We start from the raw sequence: 24291 nt of genomic DNA, 5'->3' as shown, positions 1-24291 counted from the left end.
GCACTTGGTCCCAATTGAGACCTGTGTGTTCTAACTATTTTCGTTTCAGAAATATAATGCCAAGGTTAAATTCTTTTGACAAATCCGATGCTAATATTATATCTTATCCAAAGACATCGGAGATAAAGCGCAAAACACAATGCGTAGTCGAATGGGGAGATCTAAATTTGAACCATTCATTTGCTTACCTACAAAGCCGTTCGCACACCAAATCGGCTAGGAAACAAAAGGTATACCATCAATTCAAACATGTGTGATCAAATCTTTTATTTATTGCTGAAAAATAATTACATTAGAATTCTTAATCACTGCATCAAGCCATCAAACCAAGGACGAATGTATTGTAGGTTGCATCATTCGTTCAAACATAATTTTGAGGATTGCAATATGTTCCGTCAAATAGTTAAATTGGCCATTGAAAAAGGACGATTGAAATTTGTTGAGACACCAAGAGATGTCCAGTCTATTTCGATTGGTCCTGATGGAAAATAGTTTATGCATCGGCTGCTTCAAGCCGATCCATTTAAAGAGAAGGTAAAAACTGCAGGTGACGGGATCAAGCTTTCAAGAAGAGAAGTTGCTGAAGAGCATAATGAACACCATCTTGAGGTCGAGAATTCTGTCGAAGCTACAATGAAGGCGCCAAGGACTGGGGGGCAGCAACCAAATCCAATGTTCAATGAAAGCGAACCGAAAGAGAACAAAGGCCGAAATAGGCGCAAGTGTAAGAGATAAAAAATCACCTTCGCTGAACTATTGGATAAATATCAAAATAAGAGTGAAGAGAATACTTATTGGCCGAATCATGCAAAGAAACCAAGATCACCCTCAAGATGCAAATATGAGGATCGGTATTGGCAAAGTGAGAATTTTTATGCAACATATTCATATCCTTATTTTGGGCCGCCAATGCCATTGCCGTGGATGCCTCCATATGCTCATGTAGATCCATATCCATCATGGGACAGGTATGATACAAGGGAACATTCTCCATCTTATTTTAGACCATCTCACCAATGTTATGCAGCTCCGAGAAGATCAACATTTCAACAATGACATGTTCAAGACCGTTTCAATAATAAGGAATTGGTCTGGAGCTCAAGTAAGAAGAAAGAGGTGGTCAAACAAGTTTACCGCGTTAAAAGAGATGGTCGTAAGAGTGCTACTTCAGATTTGCTCTCAAATGAGAAAGAGCCAATGAAAGTGTGGACGTTGGCTACTCAAAACAATGAGATGAAGCAACCAATTATTGATAGTCAAAGTGCCAAATCTGAAGAAAAGAAGTTGAGAGTGCACAAGGTAAAACAAGAATTTCCATTGCTTCAAACAAAATCATAGCCGGGGTGCCCACTCGGCTTATCATATTGGCAAAAGAAGGAATTACAAAAACTTAGTGCACAAAAACTTGAGGAAATGAATATGGCATGGGTTCCCAAAGGAAGTGCTCAAAATAAGAATTACATGCAAGCTTCCATTACAAGAAGTGCGGCAAAGGTGAAGAAGGAAAAGAGTGAAAACTATGAAGGACCAAGCCGAAGGTTTTAGCATCTTCGGTCTACACATTATTCGTATTCTTCAACTACGCCATTAACACCTATGCCATGGAATTCGTCATCAGGCGAAAGTAAGGATTGGAGAAAGTTTATTGTTGATTATCTGCAAAATCCTAGCAAAAGGGTGAATAATATGGTTCCGAGGATGACCTTGAGGTATATATCTATGGAACTTTATCATTGGATTATTAATGAAGTTGAGAAGGTTTCACCAAAGTTTGCATCAAGGATTCAAGCAAATAATGACTGATATATATTTATCGCCCTAAGCACACGCTCAAAAGTGGCATGATCGCAAAGAGTTACTTGAGGATATAATGAGATGATGTTAAAATTATGAGTTCATGTCACCACTGGATGGCTCTCTTCAAGCCGATTGAAATAAATATAGAGATGGTCCAAAACGAAGCTCGGATGCAAAAGTTATGCCAATATTAGAGATGCTCGTATTGACACCAGATTAAAGAATGGCATGAAGTCTTATTAATACCACTTTGGATGGAAAAAGTTACAACAGAAAAGTTTTTCACCTCATCTAAACGGACGATTTTGATATAAAAATCGTCCCCATCCGAGGTCGTATGCAAAAGTTATAGGCAAAACCGTGCGCTGCAACAATGTTTGGCCGGATCATCCGGGCCGAGGTACCGATCATCCAAGTAATTGAAGCACAAAGACACCAGAAGGTTGGCACTGAAGCTGGATGATTTGGGTCCAGTCCCTAATGATCCGGATGGAGGCCGGACAGTCCGAGTAGAAGTCCGGACGTCCGGGCAGTTTTTTCGGTTGCACATGTTAGAAAACAGCCCGAAACTCCCTCAAGATGACCTCAGATTGAAAAGTGTTCAACCTAAAAGTTGTGCGTCTTGTCGAGCGGCTGATTTCAATATAAAATTAGCCCAAATCCGAGATCGTATGTGGATTCTAGATGCCAAACAGTGAGCTGCTGTCAGAAAACTGGGCTAGGCCGGATCATCCGGGCCGGAGGTCGTGAGAAGTCCGAGTTTGGTCAGATTTTGATGATTTGAACGACAAGGCAAGTACTTTTCTTGTACGGGAAGTCCATCTGCCTCTTATATAGATAAGAGGTGAAGGCCGATTGAACAACACACAATCGAACAAATCTATCTACACTTTTTACCTTTACTTTTCCTTCTCCCTTGTTCTTCTTCTTCCTCGTTCTTTGTTGGTTCTTCTTTTGCGGGGCGGCGAACCTCGAGGCCCTAGGGGTGATCAGGTCGACCTAGGGCAGCCCATAGCCACCGCGGGCCCTGACGGGGTCCCTCCCGGGCGTGTAGGGTTTCGGGTGCTCAAAAGCGCCCGCCGAATTGTCTTGCGTACCGCGCTTCCGGACGGGTCTCCTTCGACGTGAGCTGCGATGCATCACCCCCGGTGTCGAGGGTACAGGGTGATGTGTTCGTGTGCGAACACACTGCATGGTTAGGATCTGATTTAACATGTGGGTTTGGGAAGTAGATGATGAGGTAGAACCTATTGCCCTTTTATTATCAAACCTTTGGGAGTTACTTCTACGTTATGCTCAAGATTGCTATGCTATGTTCATAGACATGGATTGGGTAGTGTATCCATGATAGATATGAGTATTGTTAATTAATGGTTAACTTCAGGTGGCTACTTAAATACACATCTGGGTGGATTGGTTGAGGCACCCTGGAGTACCCAGTGGTTGTCAGGGCACCTGGAGAATCCAGTGTTGTCCTAGGATATCCCGGAGTACCCGTGTTATTATCCTACGGTTTGCCACCCAGGCTCAAAGGGATCATAAGATTATTCATGCTAGAAACTTTCATGTGCAGCCACAAGCCATTATGGTCTCTGGCATAGTTGAATAAGTTGTGTGACCTCTTTCAATGGTAGACTAGCAGATGTAGGGGATGTAGGTGGTACTGTCTACCCAGAGTAAAGAGTTAATGTTTCTCAAACATCATGAAGTGCGAGAAATTCAACGGAGGAGATCGAGTCTTGTGGGGAAAAGTGTGCAAACCTCTGTAGAGTGTACAAACTAATCATGGTTAGCCGTGTCCTCGGTTATGGACATCTTGAGTATATGGTTCTTGGATTATCATGTTGATCTCATCACTCTAAATTAATTTGATTGGGTTAGTTGATGTTGCTTAATTGGGATTGAGTTGGATGAACCTTCTCAATGTTTAACAAACACCATGATAGTTAAATAAAATGTATTCCTGTGTTGTAGGAAAAAATTGGCTTTATGCAAAACTGTAACATAGAGCTTTCCACCAGTCATATATGCATGTAGTGGGGGCATTTACCTGTTCATTACTCTATGTGTTACTTTGCCAGCATATTCCATGTGCAGACCCGTTTCAGGCTGCAACATATCATGTTGCAGACTTTTCGGACGACGAGTAAGGTGCCATATGTCATTGTCGTTCACTCAGCTATGCCGGTGGAGTTAGTGGACTCACTTTATCTTCCAAGCCTTCCGCTATTATCGTATTTAGATGGCCTTAAGACATATTATTGTAATAAGTTCTCTTTTGAGACATTCGATGTAATAAGTGTGTGATTGAAACTCTGTTATAAATCCTCGAGTACTGCGTGTGTCAGCATTACCGATACAGGGATGAGACTGATGCACAGAGACTAGATTGTTTGAGGTCTGGTCGCTACAGAGTATTTTGAAAGGAGTTTTTCAAAGAAAGACCTTGGTGAAGCTGCGGACATATTGAGCATCAAGATCTATAGAGATAGATCAAGACACTTGATAAGTTTTTTCAATGAGTACATACCTTGACGAGATTTTGAAGTAGTTCAAAATGGAACAGTCAAAGAAGGTGTTCTTGCCTATGTTGCTAGGTATGAAGTTGAGTAAGACTCAAAGCCCAACCACGGCAGAAGATAGAGAGATAATGAAAGTCATTCCCTATGCCTCGGCCATAGGTTCTATAAAGTATGCCATGATGTGTACCAGACTTATTGTATACCCTGCCCTGAGTTTGGCAAGGGAGTACAATTGTGATCTAGGAGTAGATCACTGGACATTGGTCAAAAATTATCCTTAGAGGACTAAGGAAATATTTCTCGGTTATTGAGGTGATAAAGAGTTCGTCATAAAGGGTTACGTCGATGCAAGCTTTGACACTGATCCGGATGACTCTAAGTCTCAATCTGGACACATATTGAAAGTGGGAGCAATTAGCTAGAGTAGCTCCATGCAGAGTATTATAGACATATAAAATTGCAAAATACATACGGATCTGAATGTTGCAGACCCATTGACTAAACCTCTCTCACAAGCAAAATGTGATCACACCTTAGTACTCTTTGGGTGTTAATCACATGGCAATGTGAACTAGATTACTGACTCTAGTAAACCCTTTGGGTGTTGGTCACATAGCGATGTGAACTATGGGTGTTAATCACATGATGATGTGAACTATTTGTGTTGAATCACATGGCGATGTGATCTAGATTATTGAGTCACGGGTATTTGTGGATAAACATAAGCTGCCTACCATTGTACTTAAGTCACCTATTCTAGTAAGTTCTCCGGGGGCTGAGATGGTAGCAAGTTTGGGTTGTTTTCAGATGCCCTTTCCTATTGGTTAGCATGTTTTTCCTACATATTTGATTATATTATAGTCGCACGGTCTGGATATTATTTTGGGTATGCACTGGATGGTCAAATACAATGGTGTTATTGATTGTGCCAGCCGATCAATTACTCTCAGTCCACCAAAAGGGAAGAGGATCAAATATGTATGTAAGTACGTACAAGAATAATCAGGTGCAGGTGAACTCTCTTAAGGGGGGTAGCCTAGAAGAGGTGCCAGTTGTAAGGGATTATCCACATGTGTTTCCAGAGGAGTTGCCAGGTATGCCACTAGATAGAGATATTGAGTTCCTTATTGATTAAATAGGAGGCACTAGACCAATTGCAAAGAGACCATATAGAATGATTCCTCAAGAGTTAGAGGAACTGTAGAAGAAGATAAGAGAATTGCAGGCTCAATGGTTTATCCTCCCAAGTTCATCACCTTGGGGAGCTCCAGTATTGTTTGTGGAGAAGAAGGATAGATCCTTGAGGGTGTGTGTCGATTCTCGTTCTTGGAGTGAGGTTACCATTAATAATAGGTATCCTTTTCCTATGATAAATGATCTGTTTGACCAGTTGGAGGGAGCTTCTATGATTTCTAAGATTAATCTTCATTTTGTTTATCATCAATCAAAGATTTGTGAGCAAGATATTCCAAAGAATGCTTTTACTATGAGGTATGGGTTTTATGAATATACTTGAAGGAAATATGCCCTAGAGGCAATAATAAAGTTGTTATTTATATTTCCTTATATTATGACAAATGTTTATTATTCATGCTAGAATTGTATTAACCAGAAACTTAGTACATGTGTGAATACATAGACAAACAGAGTGTCACTAGTATGCCGCTACTTGACTAGCTCGTTAATCAAAGATGGTTAAGTTTCCTAGCCATAGACATGAGTTGTCATTTGATGAACGGGGTCACATCATTAGAGCATGATGTGATTGACTTGACCCATTCCATTAGCTTAGCAGTTGATCGTTTAGTATGTTGTTGTTGCTTTCTACGTGACTTATACATATTCCTATGACTATGAGATTATGCAACTCCTGAATACCGGAGGAACACTTTGTGTGCTATCAAACATCACAACATAATAGGGTGATTATAAAGATGCTCTACAGGTGTCTCCGATGGTGTTTGTTGAGTTGGCAAAGATCGAGATTAGGATTTGTGACTCCGATTGTCGGAGAGGTATCTCTGGGCCCTCTCGGTAATGCACATTGTCGGTGTCAAAACCGGCGGATCTCCGGTAGGGGTTCCCGAACTGTGCGTCTAAGGCTAATGGTAATAGGAGGCAGGGGACGTGATGCTTTACCCAGGTTCGGGCCCTCTCGATGGAGGTAATACCCTACTTCCTGCTTGATTGATCTTGATGATATGAGTATTACAACAGTTGATCTACCACGAGATCGTAGAGGCTAAACCCTAGGAGCTAGCCTATGATGATTAAGATTGTTCTCCTACGGACTAAACCCTCCGGTTTATATAGACACCGGAGGAGGCTAGGGTTACACAGAGTCAGTTACAAAGAAGGAGATCTAACATCCGGATCGCCAAGCTTGTCTTCCACGCAAAGGAGAGTCCCATCCGGACACGGGACGAAGTCTTGAGTCTTGTATCTTCACGGTCCAACAGTCCAGCCAAAGTATATAGTCCAGCTGTCCGGATACCCCCTAATCCAGGACTCCTTCAGTAGCCCCTGAACCAGGCTTCAATGACGATGAGTCCGGCGTGCAGATTGTCTTTGGCATTGCAAGGCGGGTTCCTTCTCTAAATACTCAAAAGTAGATTAAGGATCGTGTCCGGCTCTGTAAAATAATTTCCGCACACCACCGTAGAGAGCATAACACTTTACAAATCTAATCTGCTGACAATTTTTCACGGTGTGCCCTCACGCCACGGCCTGGCTTAATACGAACCGGTTTTTCTTGGCCTGCCACGACACGCATTGCAAGGCGGTTTTATTGGCACGCCTCATCAAAGCAGAGATCGTGTTCCCCTTATTGTGGGATTCCCATCAATACGGGCGTGGGCAATCCCAGTACGCCTGTTGGTATGACTTTGTGTTTTTAGGCAAGTCTGAAGCGGTTACGCCGAGGATGCTTGATATTCACCCCCTTTATAGAGGGGCTGAGGCCTATCCCTCTTTTCTACCACGCTTGCACCTTTCCGCATCTCGAGTTCCAACACCCGAATCTCAAGCTTAGGCACTTCGGATCTTCAATCATGTCCGGATCCAACCTTCAAGGCCGGTGGATGGCCTCCTCTGTCACAGAGGAGGACATTGTGAAGCTTAGGGAGGTCAGATATCTGACACCGACATCAAGCACATGCTTCCTGCACCAGGGCAGGTGACCCCTACTCCCGAGCCCAACGAGAGCGTCGTATTTGTTTCTCACTTCCTCCGTGGCTTAGGTTTCACCCTTGATCCCTTCGTGAGAGGGCTCATGTTCTATTACGGGCTAGATTTTCATGATCTAGCTCCGGACTCCATCCTTCACATCTCGTCGTTTATCGTCGTGTGTGAAGCCTTCCTCCACATCACCCCGCACTTTGGCTTATGACTCAAGACCTTCAATTTAAAGCCAAAGGTGATTGAGGGGCGACACGCGGAGTGCGGAGGCGCTACAATAAGCAGAAACGCCGATGCCCCATGGCCAGAGGGCTTCTTCCCGGAGGTATCCGATCTATGGCAGCGGAGGTGGTTCTATGTCACGGCTCCCAGAGGCACAAAGTGGGTGGATGCCCCCGACTTCCGCTCGGGCCCTCCGCCTCAACTAGCATCGTGGGCCAACGTTGGACTGGATTGGGGGCCTGCTAATGACGTACCGACATTGCAGAGTCGCATCCGGGAGCTTCTTGAGAGGGACATCAGTCTTGTCAGCGTAATTCAGGTAATGCTAGTCTGATGGATCTTGCCGTGCAAATGTCGGCCTCTCCGGATGTCAGAGTTCAACCCGGAAGGTCCGTGAACTATTCAGCACTTCTTCGGCATGACGCTCGAAGGAATGTGTAAGTTATTCTTCGGACCACAAGTAAAGTGTCCGGACATCATCGAGGATGCGGGCCTGAGCTTCAACCGTCTGGATACCCAAGTAAGTAACCTAGAAACCGAACACTTCGTTTATATTTATCATAACATTATTCTGAAAACCATCTGCGGCCAGGATTGGCTCAGCAAGGCGGAGAGAATCAGGTGTCTGGCACCGCTTCCCGAAGGCTCGCCTAGTCCTGCCATAGCCAGGATGCTTAGTCGTGTGCTAAGTCAAGTGCCTTCGGGAAAGACGAAGGGCAGAACAGAGAAGCAGAGCTTCAAACATTGCACATCCTGACCGGGGGAATTACTATCTCCATGAAGGAGGATAGTCGGGGAGGGGAATCTACGGTCTCCTCCCCCCGCGGGAAGAAGAGGGCCGCCTCTGAAGACTTGGAGACGGAGGTGCCTAGAGAAGGGAAGAAAACTTCACCAGGGGGCCCTACCCCGGAGGGCGTGCTCACCGCGCCATGCCTGCAAACGGGCCGACCCTTAGCCGAGTTGTAAGTTAATCGTAAATACAAAGCTACTGCTTCCTCCTCCGAGAACAATAACCAGCATCCATTCTTTGCTGTCCGACTAGTAGCTCTTCTCTACAGAGTTCTTCTTCGGGGGATCTTCTTCTAGAGATGATGGAGAGTGAAACCCCACCGGCGTCTCCACCTCATGGGGCGGGCGGCCCCGAGGTGTCGTCACGAAGGAGTCCAGATTTGCCGAGGCCAGAAGCTAATACGTCGGTTGCCATGAGCCCGGAGCGTTCGGCTCCCACGGGGGGCGATAAGAAGGGTTTGGCACAGTCGGGCGACCGGCCGGATATGCTGACGGGCCTTCTGGAGCGAGCTGCTCTCTCGGAGGATCACCGTTCATTAATGGGCACGGTGCTTGAGAAGATTTCATCCGCCACGAGCGGGTTGAATGAAGCTTTTACGAGCCTGCTCAAAGGCTTCGAGGTACGTATTGAAATACGTAATTTTTTGGTTGTAGAGCACGCGCTAGGTGTGCTCCGTATAGATAGTAGCCCCTGAGACTCTGGTTGCCAGCCCTAGGTGGCAAACGGAGGATCACACTCTTAAGTAATGATCATACTGCATTCATGCGCAGGTGGCCAAGGGTCCGGTGGCCGACCGGATCGCTGAAGTTGCCAAACTGAGGCGACAGATTGAAGTTGTGGATGCCAACATCACGCTTGTGAACGAGCAGCTTAACGACTCACAGAGTATGTGCTCTATTTTCCTTATTTTTATAGGAAATGTTAAGAGGAGCATAATGTTAATGTGATATGCTGCGACTGCAGGCGGAGCTTGCCCTAGCCAAGGAACAATCCCGGGCTAGCAATGCGGCTACCCTAAAGGCGGCCGAAGAATTGAGAGCCGAACAGGCTACTCATCGCAGAAGCGAAGATAAAATAGCCGAGATGGTTGTGGAGCTGAAAAACGCCGCCGGCCGGTATGAGCTCCTTGAAAGGAGAATCAGGCAAAGTCGGCTGACCTGAGAAGGCCCTTGATGCGGCCAAGGAGACGCATTCCGAAATTAGGGATGCGCGGGAGGAGCTTCAACAGGCCGGAGAAATCGTGGCTGGAAGCCCCTATTTATTGCGGATGAAGTTCTTAGATCGAAAGTACGCTCCTCTGGATCGGCGCTGGAGCACTGCAGACGCGTATGCGGATCTGGCAAAAAGTATGGCTGATGCGACCAAGTTTTTCGAGGATCAAAAAGATAGTGGAGTAGAAAGGCTGTTCTAGTCGCAATTCAATGCTCCAACGCGCCCGTTTCCATTGAGTGAAAGGATGGCCGCTGTGGCCGAGCTCCATAGGTTGTCCGGTCTTGCAATGAGGTCTGTAGTAGACCATCTATGGCCGAAGGGGCCAAAGCCGGATAGTTATTTTGGTTTAGTGCAACAATTCATTGGCGCCGTATCATGAATCGATGCCATGAAGAAGTCGGCGTGCATAGAGGGTGCACGGATGGCTCTTGCCTGTGTTAAAACATATTGGGCAGATATGGAGGCCACCATCATTGCAACCCAGAATCCGGTGGAAAGCCAGGATCTGGCCGAGCACTACTTAGAGCAGGTAACAGAAAGTGCTCGTTCAATAGAGGCTCAGTGCTTGAAGAGTGTCATGTTCGAGTGAAAAATTGTTCCGTTGTAAAAACAATTGTATTTTAATTATAGAGGCTATCTTTATACTTTCGCCCGAAAGTGTTATTGTGCCTCCTGTGCGGCCGTTTGATGTATATATAACCTGAAAGTTAGCAGTCGCTGGCTTCAGCCCCCACGCATACAATGCGGGGGTGTTTGCAAAAATGTGCGTAATCACACTTGATCCAACGTCTTGGTCTATTAAGGAGGTGATCGCACGTTGAACTAGGCAACCGGACTATATAGCTTCAACACTTTCACTTAGCCATAGGAGTTTGATGGTGGGGCTACTATGTAGCCCCTGGTACCTTCGCGTGCATCCGGATACGGGCGTGTGTGTACATGACCGGGAAACGGCCCTTCGTTAATGCGGAGTAATCCTAACGATTCCGATGAGTCCTCGAGTGTTTCACCAGTCTCTCGCTATATCATGACAGTCAGTTTTCGGCTTTCTCTACTGAGGTGCTCATCCGGAATAACCAGGGCACAATCGCAGTAGTTCTCCTTTGGCCGCCTTAGCCGATAGGAGCGGAACGTACGGCGGCAAACCTAGGAGCCAGGCAAACCCAACATTTGACGAAAGACATGATTCGGAGCTGATGCATATAAGGCCAAACTCGCGATGCCGAACACTCCCGAAGGTATTCGGACTTTATAACATATACTGGGCTGAGTAGCGCCCTTGATTATGAACCCTGTATTTCCAGGTACACGCATTAGTCTGTCGTGGTGAAATGCCAATAATGTCAGTATCCCCTGTGGGTGCATTGAGTACCCATGGGATGTCAAGCAACAAGAGACAATAAAGAAGGTTTACGCAGGGGCTTAATCTAAAGAGAAACCTTTGAGCGGGGCCCTGCTGCACGTCAGTGCCTTTATCTCCGTTGTGCCATGTCCTGGAAGGGTATTGCACGAATGGTGTCTGTAGAAAGGAAAACTCATGTAAAAGAGTATGACGTAAGCATGCGAAGAGTTGGTTATTATCAATGGATAGTAGAAGTGTAAGACATTGGCCTTTTAATAAGGTCAAGCCAAAAGGTGAGATTTATTGCATGTTTGCAGCCCTTGGTGCCCTCTATGGGATTACGTGTATAGCACCCAGCTCAGGTTTATCTGGGATGTTACCGACGGTGGTGCGCCGGACTCGTCTAACCGTGTCCATGGTCTTAACGACCGATCATGCGTTCTGATAGGAGAGGTCGCTTAGTGTCCGACTGCTAGAGCCGCTGCATACTCTTCCGCATGTAAGGAACGCTCTGTGTTTCCGCTGACGGTGATGATGCCACGTGGACCGGGCATCTTGAGTTTAAGGTAGGCATAGTGCAGTACTGCGTTGAAGCGAGCGAAGGCCATTCTTCCGAGCAATGCATGATAACCACTTCGGAGGGGAGCGATGGTGAAGAGTAATTTCTTCGCTTTTGAAGTTGTCTGGAGAACCAAATGTCACCTCTAATACAAGGTAGCCCCTGCAGCGTGCTTCAACGCCTGGTAACACCCCTTCAAAGGTGGTGTTACTTTGGCTGATTCTAGATGGGTCTATCCCCATCCTGCGGACAGTGTCCTGATATATTAGATTAAGACTGCTGCCGCCGTCCATGAGGACACGAGTGAGATGGTATCCGTTGATTATTGGGTTGAGCACCAAGGTCGCATACTAGTCGGGTAGTCCCTGTGATCAAAGGTGATCGGGCAGGCCGACCAGGGGTTGAGTTTGGGGGCGACGGGCTCTACAACGTATGCGTCTCTAAGCGCGCGTCTGCGCCTTCTCTTGGGTATGTGATTCGCGTAGATCATGTTTACTGTTTTTACCTCTGGTGGGAATTTTTTCTGTCCCCCACTGTTCGGTTGGCGAGGCTCATCATCGTCTTCACTTGGTGTTTCCCTTCCCTTGTGTTCGACATTTAACTTGCCAGCCTGCTTAAAGACCCAGCATTCTCTGTGAGTTTGGTTCGTAGGTTTTTCAGGGGTGCCATGAATTTGGCACAATCTGTCCAGGACTTTGTTCAGGCCGGTCGGTCCCTCTTTGTTGCCTTTAAATGGCTTCTTTTGTTGACCGGGTCGAGAGCTCCTGAATCCGGCGTTGACCGCCGTGTTGTCTGAACTTTCTTCCTTGTTTCGACGCTTGTTTTTATTGCGCCGTGGCTTCCCGTTGCCATCCCTAATTTCGGATGTGCCCGGGTCGTTGGTGCCTTTATTGGCTAACCAGCTGTCTTCACCCGTGCAAAAGAGGGTCATAAGGCTTGTTAAGGCTGCCATCGTCCTCGGCTTTTCTGGGCCGAGGTGTCTGGCGAGCCACTCGTCTCGGATACTATGCTTGAAACCCGCTAGGGCTTCGGCATCCGGACAATCGACAATTTGATTCTTCTTAGTGATAAATCTGTTCCAAAGCTTACGGGCGGACTCTCCGGGCTGTTGAATTATGTGACTTAAATCGTCAGCGTCCGGAGGTCGGACATAGGTCCCTTGAAAATTGGCGCTGAAAGCATCCTCAAGTTCCTCCCAACTTCCGATTGAATTTTCGGGGAGGCTTTTCAACCAGTGCCGAGCTGGTCCCTTCAACTTGAGGGGAAGGTATTTGATGGCGTGGAGGTCGTCCCCACGAGCCATGTGGATATGAAAGATAAAATCCTCAATCCAGACCCCGGGGTCCGACGTTCCGTCGTATGCCTCTATGTTCACGGGTTTGAATCCCTGTGGAAATTCGTGATCTAGTACCTCTTCGGTGAAGCACAGAGGGTGCACCGCCCCTCTGTATCTGGACATGTTGTGGCATGTTGTCGACTGCTATTGTGTCTGGTGTTGATTCCGAGCAGGTATTCGATCAGTCTGAATGTTTTGGTGACCATAATCCTGCGCCGGAGCATGTCCTCTAGATCCATAGATGGACCTGGTCGCGCCGCCCTTTTTGTCCAGGAGCTCACGTAAATCGTGTGCAGCGTCAGTTGCTGCTCTATTGTGGTCATGAAGTGGTTGGTTCGGCCTACTGGCCGTATTGTTCTTCAGCGGAATGGCCTCATCATCGAATTTTGGCAGCAGCTTGCGCTTTGGGTAGCTCGTTGTGTGGCGATCGTCGCCATATTTTTCTTTAGTGTCTAGCACTTTATTCCATCTACGGTTGAGCGTTTCCTGTGCGGCCTTAAGCCTTTGCTTATGCTTCTTTAGGCTTCTCGCAGTGGCCATAAGCCTTCTATGGAGCTTATCTCATTCCAAACGTTTTTCCGGGATGATGAATGCATCGTCGTCCGGACTGTGCTCTTCTCCCGAGGCTGGTTGATGAGTTCGGCCCTCGGGATCCCTGTGATCGGGCGTCTGCTCCGGGCTGTGTTCGGCATGACCTAGCTCATCCTGCTCCATCGCTGGGTCCATATGGTCGTTGTTTCCTTTGGATTTGGCTAGGATGTCGATCTTTCTAGCGCTGTTATCGCTATTTTTACTATGGCTGGACTTAGAGCGGCGTCTGCACCGTCGTTTTGGCTTTTGTCCAGGGGTTTTATCCTCCGTTGTGTCCTTTTTGTCGCCCTCGTCCTTCTTAGGCGTGTCCACCAGGTATATATCATATGATGCGGTGGCAGTCCAGCGCCCCGTGGGCGGTGGTTCCGAATCGCCCCCTGCGCAGATGTCCATACCGTCGGTGTTGTCGGAGTCCAAGTCAAGCAAGTCTGTCACGTCATCGACAGTGGCTATGAAGTGGGTGGTGGGTGGGCAATGAATTTCTTCATCGCCTGCTTCCCCCTCGAGCCGGTGATAGTTCGGCCAAGAGTCTCCTGACAAAGAGACAGATCTTAATGAATTCAGCATGTTGCCAAAGGGCGAGTGCTGGAAGACATCCACAGCGGCAAACTCCATTACCGGAGCCCACCTGAATTCGATGGGCCCGGAGGCGCGCAGTCTGGAACCTACAGCCAAACACAAGTCCAAGGGTCCGGTGACACAGACTTCCTTGGGGGAGGAGTCTGTGTTCGGCTTTACCGCCAATGAGTATGCGGCCTCTGGGGCGGGGTCCATCCACCCATCCTCAGACGACGCGATCTGCCCCGGATTTAGGTCTGGAGCTATTGTAGGTGCGATATCCCGAATATTGTCTGACAACAGGTCTAAGTCATGCTCGTCGTGACTGTTCGGCGCTCCTGGCATGGGCCTGAATCCATTGAAGATCAAGTCTCCGCGGATATCGGCCGTGTAGTTCAAGTTTCCGAACCTGACATGATGACCAGGGGGTAGCTGTCGATCTCCTCCAGATGGCCAAGCGAATTGGCCCGCAGTGCGAAGCCGCCGAACATGAAGATCTGCCCGAGGAGAAAAGTCTTACCTGGACCGCGTTGTTGTTGATGATTGAAGGAGCCATCGAGCCTTGTAGCAACGACACAGAGGAACTCTCAATGAAAGCACCAATGTCGGTGCCAAAACCGGCGGATCTCGGGTAGGGGGTCCCGAACTGTGCGTCTAAGGCTAATGGTAACAAGAGGCAGGGGACGCGATGTTTTACCCAGGTTCGGGCCCTCTCGATGGAGGTAATACCCTACTTCCTGCTTGATTGATCTTGATGATATGATTATTACAAGAGTTGATCTACCACGAGACCATAGAGGCTAAACTGAGCTGGTCTATGATGATTAAGATTGTTCTCCTACGGACTAAACCCTCCGGTTTATATAGACATCGGAGGAGGCTAGGGTTACACAGAGTCGGTTACAAAGAAGGAGATCTAACATCCGGATCGCCAAGCTTGTCTTCCACGCAAAGGAGAGTCCCATCCGGACACGGGACGAAGTCTTGAGTCTTGTATCTTCACAGTCCAATAGTCCGGCCAAAGTATATAGTCCGGCTGTCCAGATACCCCCTAATCCAGGACTCCCTCACACATCACTATATGCCTTGCAAGCAATGTGACTAATGAGTTGGTTACCGGATGATGCATTACAGAACGAGTAAAGAGAATTGCCGGTAACGAGATTGAACTAGGTATTGAGATACCGACGATCGAATATCGGGCAAGTAACATACCGATGACAAATGGAACAACGCATGTTGCTATGCGGTTTGACTAATAAAGATCTTCGTAGAATATGTGGGATCCAATATGAGCATCTAGGTTCTTCTATTGGTTATTGACTGGAGACGTGTCTCGGTCATGTCTACATAGTTCTCGAACCCGTAGGGTCCGCACGCTTAACGTTCGATCACGATTTGTATTATGAGTTATGTGATTTGATGTACCGAAGGTTATTCGGAGTCCCGGATGAGATCACGGACATGACGAGGAGTCTCAAAATGGTAGAGATGTAAAGATCGATATATTGGAAGACTATATTCGGACATCGTAAAGGTTCCGAGTGATTCGGGTATTTTTAGGAGTACCCTAGAGTTACGGGAATTCATATTGGGCCTTAATGGGCCATACGGGAAAGGAGAGAAAGGCCTCAAGGGTGGCCGCACCCCTTCCCCATGGATTGGTCTGAATTGGACTAGGGAAAGGGGGCGAGCCCTTCCTTCTTTCTCCATCTCCCTTCCCCTTTTCCTATTCCATGTGGGAGGTGGAATCCTAATAGGACAAGGGAGTCCTAGTAGGACTCCACACTTTGGCCGCGCCCTATGAGGCCCGGCCTCCTCCTCCCTCCGTCCTTTATATACGTGGCCTGTAGCGACCAGACCTCAAACAGTCTGATCTCTATGCATCAGTGTCATCCCTGGATCCGTAATGCTGACATGCACAGTACTCGAGGATTTATAACAGAGTAGCAATCACACACTTATTACATCGAATGTCTCAAAAGAGAACTTATTACAATAAAAATGGCTTAAGGCCAACTAAATACGATAACAACGGAAGGCTTGGAAGATAAAGTGAGTCCATCAACTCCAACGGCATCACTGAGTGAAAGACAACAACCTACGGCACCTTACTCATCGTCTGAAAAGTCTGCAACATGAATGTTGCAGCCCAAAATGGGTCAGCACATGGAATATGCTGGCAATGTAACACAAGAGAGTAATAAACAGAATAAATGCCATCCCTACATGCATATATGGCTGGTGGAAAGCTCTATGGTTACAGTTTTGCATAAAGCCAATTTTCCCTATAACAAAGGAATAGATTTTATTTAACTATCATGGTGGTTGTTAAACATTGAGAAGGTTCCTCCAACTCAATCCCAATTAAACATCATCATTAAACCCAATCAAATTAATTTATAGTGACGAGATAAACATGATAATCCAAGAACTAGATACTCAAAACGTCCATAATCGGGGACACGACTAACCATGATTAGTTTACACACTCTGCAGAGGTTTGCGCACTTTTCCCCACAAGACTCGAATACATCCATGGTCGGAGAATCGAGACACAGTCTTTCTGAAAGAATAACTCTTTACTCTGGGTGGATAGTTACACCTACTTTCCCCTACATCTGCTAGCCCACCACTGAAAGAGGTCTTGCGACTTACTCAACTATTCTAGAGCCCATAATAGCTTGTGGCCGCACATGGAAGTTTCTAGCATGAATAATCTTATGATCCCTTTGAGCCTGGGTGGCGGACCGTAGGATGATCACACGGGTACTCCGGGATATCCTAGGACAACACTGGATTCTCCAGGTGCCCTGACAACCACTGGGTACTCCATGGTGCCTTCAAGCAATCCACCCAGATGTGTATTAAAGTAGCCACCTTAGTTTCAACCATTAAGTAACAACGCTCACATTTATCATGAATCACTCGAACCAAACCACGTCTACAAGCATAGCATAGCAATATAAGCAATGTAGAAGTAACTCCCAAAGGTTTGATAATAAATAGGACAATAGGTACTACCTCATCTACTTCCCAAAACCCACATGTTAATAAAATCCTAACCATGCAATTGTTTGAGGAATGATATAATGCAATAAAACTGAGTAGTAAAGAGGTATGATCAAAGTGTTACTTGCCATGCTAATGATCCGTGAAACCTAGCGACTCGTAGTAGCACGCTTTGCACTCCGGGTACTTTATCACAAACAAACAAGCATACAATAAGCACTCACCTAGAAGCACGGGTAAAACTCAAATAAGAGATCTAACCAAAAAGTTCAACTTAAGAACTCCGGTTTGCAAAAAGAATCAAATCAAACGAAGCAACGAAACTCAAATTACGAAAGAAACAAGCTTCGTTTACTAATCTGGAATTAATTCAAATTTTAAAGTAGCAAAAACTTGTTTAAGTTGGTTAAACAGAAAGAGGGCTTCGAGACAAAACTCTGGGCGCTTGAATCGCTTGATTCCGATAAACGAGTGAAAGCATAAACTAAAACGAAAATCAGGGCAGAAATCGCGATTGAAAATAATCGCGGAAAAATCCTTGGAAAAAGAAAAACTGACGAATAGGCTAACGAACGAACGTTCGCTGTCTGCGGCTAACGGTGGAAAACCGTTCATTAAAACGAACGAACGAACAGGCGTTCGCTAAATAACTAAACCAAAAATAACCGATCTATATAAAAAAAATCAACCGTTGTTTCTAAAAAAATGTACGGTTTTCCGGAGAAAACCGGTGGTGGATCCGACGACTACCTCGTCGTCGGGGTCGGCGGGTGGCGGGAAGGCAGCGGCTCCGGTGATGGCCTTCGGCGGTGGCGGGCGGCGGCGGGGATCGGCGATGTGGGGCTCCGGCGGCGCGGGCGGCAGGCGGCGACGGCGAAGGCTGGCGGCGGCGGTGGGTCAGGGGCTGGCGGCTAGGGTTCGGCCGGGGTCGGGCCTTCGGCTTATAAGGCCGGTCGGGCTGGAGTGTCCGGGTCGGACACGGCCCGTTAGGTTGGTAACTTTTTTTTAAATAATTCCGCGCGCAGAAAAACAAATAACAGAAATACTAAACGGACTCCAAAAATCCTGAAATAAAATTTCTCCGTCCTCTAAAAATCTAGCGGACAACTTGAACATTTATTTGGGACTAGAATACAATTTTGAAAAATGCATATTTTTCCTAATTCGAATAAAATAGCGATAAAACTCCGGATAAAAATCTTATTTGATTTTAATATTAAATCTCCAATATTTCTTTATTTTGGGAAAGTCATTTTATCCCCTCTCTTTTATTTTTGTAAAATAAATATTTGAAGGGAAAATATTTAAAATCAAACGATCCTCTTTTCAAAATTTGAGAAAACTCAAATAAGAAAATAACAAAATCCCCAACTCCCTCCATGGGTCCTTGAGTTGCGTAGAATTTCTAGGATCAAGCCAAAATGCAATAAAATATGATATGCGAAGATGATCTAATGTATAACATTCCAAATTGAAAATTTGGGATGTTACAAACCTACCCCCCTTAAGATGAATCTTGCCCCCGAGATTCGGGTTGGCTAGAAAATAGGTGTGGGTGGTCCTTCCGTAGGTCTTCCTCTCGCTCCCAGGTGGCTTCCTCTTCGGTATGGTGGCTCCACTGAACTTTGCAGAACTTGATAACCTTGCTGCGTGTGACTCGGCTGGCAAACTGGAGAATCTTCACTAGTTTCTCCTCGTAGGTCAAATCACTGTCCAACTGAATCGCTTCTAGTGGCAATGTATCTCTCAGAGGGATATCGGCCATCTCTGTGTGGCACTTCTTCAACTAAGAAACGTGGAACACACCGTGAACTCCTGACAATCCTCGGGCAACTCCAACTTGTAAGCAACTTCTCCCATACGCTCCAAAACTTTGTATGATCCCACAAAACATGGTGCTAACTTTCCCTTAACTCCAAAACGTTTAACTCCTTGAAGTGGGGACACACAAAGATAAACTCTGTCTCCGACTTCGTAAACTGTCTCCTTGCGTTTAGAATCCGCATAGATCTGCTGCCTGGACTAGGGTACGTTGAGTCTGTCACGAATCAGCTTAACCTTCTCTTCAGACTCTTTGATCAAATCTGGTCCAAACAACAGACAATCTCCAACTTCATCCCACAACAATGGTGTCCTGCACCTCCTTCTGTACAAAGCTTCGAAAGGGGCCATCTTCAAACTGGCTTGATAACTGTTATTGTAAGAGAACTCTACATATGGCAAATTTTCGTCCCCACTAGATCCATAATCTAGCACACAAGCTCTCAACATGTCCTCCAGAATCTGATTCACTCTCTCGGTCTGTCCATCTGTCTGTGGATGAAAGGTTGTACTGAACTCTAGCCTGGTACCCAAAGTTTCGTGCAACTGATTCCAGAACTTTGAGGTAAACTGGGTTCCTCTATCTGATACAATGGTCCTCGGAACTCCATGCAGACATACGATCCTGGTCCTGTATATCTTTGCCAACTTAGCACTGGTGTAAGTGGTCTTCACTGGGATGAAATGAGCTACCTTCGTCAAACGATCGACTACAACCCATATCGAGTCATAGCCATAACGAGTCCTGGGCAATCCCGTGATAAAATCCATGCCTAGCTTATCCCACTTCCATTCGGGTATCGGCAATGGCTGTAGCAATCCTGCTGGGTTCTGATGCTCTGCCTTCACTCTCTGACACACATCACAAACTGCTACACACTCTGCAATATCCTTCTTCATTCCAGTCCACCAAAAACTGTCCTTCAAATCCAGATACATCTTGGTGTTTCCTGGGTGAATCGAATACGATGCATCATGGGCCTCCTGTAGAATCAACTTCTTGATCTCGGGGCCATTGGGCACATATACGCAGTCCTCAAACCATAAGGTATCGTGCTCATCCTCACGAAATCCTTTAGCCTTTCCTTTGCTCATCCATTCCTTTATCTTGGCAATCTCCTTGTCCATCTTCTGAGCTTCCCTGATCTTATCCATCAAAGTAGACTGAATCTCCAATGCTGCTACTTAGCCTCTCGGAACTATCTCCATACATAGCTCACGAAGATCCTCTGCTAACTCCTTGGGTAACTCTCCGGTCATGAGTGTATTGACATGACTCTTGTGGCTCAACGCATCGGCTATTATGTTAGCCTTTCCTAGATGATAATGCAACCTCATATCATAATCCTTGATGAGCTCCAACCATCTCCTCTACCTGAGATTCAACACCTTCTCCGTGATATACTTCAAACTCTTGTGATCCGTGTAAACCTCACAATGGTTCCCGATGAGAAAATGTCTCCATGTCTTCAACGCATGCACTGCGGCTGCTAACTCCAAATCGTGTGTATCATAATTCAACTCATGGGGTTTAAGCTGTCGTGAGGCATACGAAACAACTCTTACCTCCTACATAAGCACTGCTCCAAGTCCTCGACGAGAAGTGTGCAATACACTTGATAATCCTTGCGTTGATCTGGCAAAATCAACACTGGAGCTGTAACCAAACGTTTCTTCAACTCCTGAAAACTGGCCTCACATTCCTCAGTCCATTTGAACTTGGTGTCCTTCTTCAACAACTCCGTCATGGGCTTTGCAATCTTCGAGAAATTCTCAATGAACCTCTGATAGTATCCTGCGAGTCCAAGAAAACTCCGGATCTCTCCAACTGGCGTGGGTGCTTCCCAATTTGTCACAGTGACAACCTTGGTGGGGTCTACTGCTATTCCTTCTCCAGATATAACATGTCCGAGGAATCCAACTTCCTTCAACCAAAACTCACACTTGCTGAACTTGGCATATAACTGATGTTCTCTGAGCTTCCCAAGTACCAAACGCAAATGCTCCTTATGCTCCTCTTCATTCTTCGAGTAGACCAATATATCATCAATGAACACCACGACGAACTTATCCAAAAACTCCATAAACACCTTGTTCATCATGTTCATGAAATAGGCAGGTGCATTAGTCAGACCAAATGACATAACGATATACTCATATAGCCTGTACCTCATGGTAAAAGCTGTCTTGGGTGTATTCTGCTCTCGAATCTTCAGTTGGTGGTATCCTGATCGCAGATCGATCTTGGAAAATACTTTAGCTCCTTGCAACCAGTCAAACAGATCGTCGATCATCGACAGTGGGTACTTGTTCTTGATCGTCACTTCATTCAATCCATGATAATCAACAACCATTCTTAATAATCCATCTTTCTTCTCCACTAGAAGCACTGGTGAATCCCAAGGTGACGAACTTGGGCGAATATAGACTTTATCCAGTAACTCCTTAATTTGTTTCTTAATTTCCTCCAAATCCTTTGCGGGCATCCTGTACGGTCTCTTAGATATTGGCCCTGTGCCTGGCAAAAGCTCAATCAAAAGCTCGATGTCTCTGTCCCATGGCATGCCTGGCAACTCTTCTGGAAATACATCAGGGAAATCCTTCACCACTAGTACTCCCTCCTGTACAACTCCTGATAAGGAATTCACTTGAGTCCTCTTCGGCACATGCCGGGATACATACTTAATCCTTCTTCCTTCTGGGGTGGTGAGCATAATCGACTTACTGGCGCAATCGATGTTTCCTCCATACATCAATAGCCAATCCATACCCAAAATCACATCCAAACCTTGCGAATCCAAAATTATCAGGTCTGAGGGGAAAACATGCCTACCTATGGTCAATGGCATCTTAAAACATCCTTGGCTTGCCATATGCTCCGCTCCTGGCGAGCTTACTAACATAGGTGTTCTAAGAACCTTGGTGGGCAGTTTATACTTATCCACGAATCCCCTTGATATGTATGAATGCGATGCACCAGTATTAAAAAGAACGATTGCAGTAAATAACTTAACCAAAAACTTACCTATTACTACATCTGGCTGGGCTTCAACCTCCTCCACGTTAGCGTGGTTCACGTGTCCCCTGTTGAAAGTGTTGGGATTCTTCCCAGAGCTTCCATTGCCATTACCATTCTTTGCTTCAGAACACTCCAAGGCGTAATGTCCATTCTTCCCACACTTGAAACAAGTAATGTGACTTAGATCCTTCTTGGCGGGTGTTGCTAGGATGGAACGGTTCTGTCCATTGCTTCCTCCATTACCATTCCCATTCTTGGGGCCACTATGGTTGTGCGAACTTCCTCCATTGTGATTGTGACCTCCATGGTTATGTTGAAGGTGTCCTCCCGAGTTCGGGGTAAAACAGGGCCTCTGCTGAGCTCCAAAATTGTACTTCCCTTGTCCTTCTAGAAACTTCTCCTGCTTAGCTGCATCCGTAGCAACGTCATCTGGGGCATAACGTGCTAACTTACTAAAATCATCCACATACTGGCCCACTGTGCGTCCTCCTTGGAGAAAGTTGCGAAACTCGAGCTTCTTCATGGCCATAGCTCCTGCTGAAACATGGGCAGTACGAAAAGCCTGCTGAAACTGGTCCCATGTGACAGTGTCGATGGGGTAAGTGGCTGTGAAATTCTCCCACCATGATGTTGCGGGTCCATCAAGCTGATGTGCGGCAAAACGCACTCTCTCCACATCTGTGCATCCTGCAGTGGTCAACTCCCTTCCAATCTTGTGGAGCCAATCATCTGCAACAATCGGCTCGGTGCTACCGGAGAACATCCGCGGATTCAGCATTAGAAAACGGGCTAAGTGATCAACAGGTGGTGGTGGTGGTCGGTTGTTGTTGTTGTTCCCCTGGTTCTGATTCTGGACTAGTATCTGCATCAATGCATTCTACTGCTGGACCAACAGAGTGAGCTCTGGTGGAAAAGCAAATCCATTGTCGTGTCTCGGAGGCATCTGATGGGTTTAGAAAAGATGAGAAAACAGAATAGAATGAGATCTAGTGGGAAAACACTACCCATATGCACATGAGACAAACACAATCGTATCACTTCAATCAATTCAAACAAGGGCATACAACGGTCTAACTATTGTTACAAAAGTGCTCGGACTATACTATATACATGGGGGAATACTACTACTGATATGGTGGTCGACTAGAAAACTTGATCGGTGGAAGACTCCATGATATCTGCTCCAGCTTCATCAGCAAAGTCATCATCGCTATCGTCGGGGTGCGAGTCAGTGTTGTCGATGATGATGCAGTTCTCCGGGCAAGTGGAATCGTCGTCTTCTCCTCCTGGCGCGGGGTCTCCCATGAATACTCCTAGCTTCTTGACCAGATCGTCATTCTTCTCCACGAGTATCGTCATTTCCTCCTCATATCCATCGCGGGTAGACTTGAGTTCTTCCTCCAGCTCCGTGATCCCAGCCATTTCCTTCTTCAGATCTATCATGCCTGCGCACATCTGGTTCTCCTGGCGACGAATGTGCTGGTTTAACTCCTGGATGAAAGCTGCAATAGATCTATCCTTCCTGCTGCTGATCATCTCCCATTGCTCATCTCGGCGCCCAAAAACCTGGTTTATAGTATCCTTGAGATCCTTGTGGTAAACTTCTCCAATGCGTCCCATTGTGATGTGGGCTGCCATGCTCTTTCCTAGACTCCAGGTTGGTGCATCAATGGAAAACTCTATGGGCTCAGTGAGTGGCATGAACGTCCTTCCTGGAACTTGAACTTGAATCATCCAACACTCCTCTTCAGGTAAAGTGGCGATGTAGGTCCCGGGGAAGCTTGGTATTCCGATGTTCAGGTACCTAGCTAGTAACTTCCTTCAAGTGGTGTCCAAAAGGTGTATCTTCATCCGGTTGCGTGAACTTGTTCCTTGCATCCGCCATCCTCAAGAGTAGAAAAGGGAGAGGAGTCAGAAATGAGAAGACAGTAGTGATCTAGGGCTTTAGCTTAGTGGTCGTGTCCTACATTCAACATGTGCTCTGATAGCATCTTGTAGTGACTAGAACTCAAATAGTCTGATCTATGTGCATCAGTGTCATCCCTGGATCTGTAATGCTGACAGGCACAATACTCGAATTTATAACAGAGTAGCAATCACACACTTATTACATCGAATGTCTGAAAAGAGGACTTATTACAATAAATATGGCTTAAGGCCATCTAAATACGATAACAACAGAAGGCTTGGAAGATAAAGTGAGTCCAGGAACTCCAACAGCATCACTGAGTGAAATACAACAACCTATGGCACCTTACTCATCGTCTGAAAAGTTTGCAACATGAACGTTGCAGCCCGAAACGGGTCAGCACATGGGATATGCTGGCAATGTA

This window comes from Triticum aestivum, chromosome 2B, assembly GCF_018294505.1.
Source record: "Triticum aestivum cultivar Chinese Spring chromosome 2B, IWGSC CS RefSeq v2.1, whole genome shotgun sequence".
NCBI classification, from domain to species: Eukaryota; Viridiplantae; Streptophyta; class Magnoliopsida; order Poales; family Poaceae; genus Triticum; species Triticum aestivum.
This window is presented reverse-complemented; position numbering follows the sequence as displayed.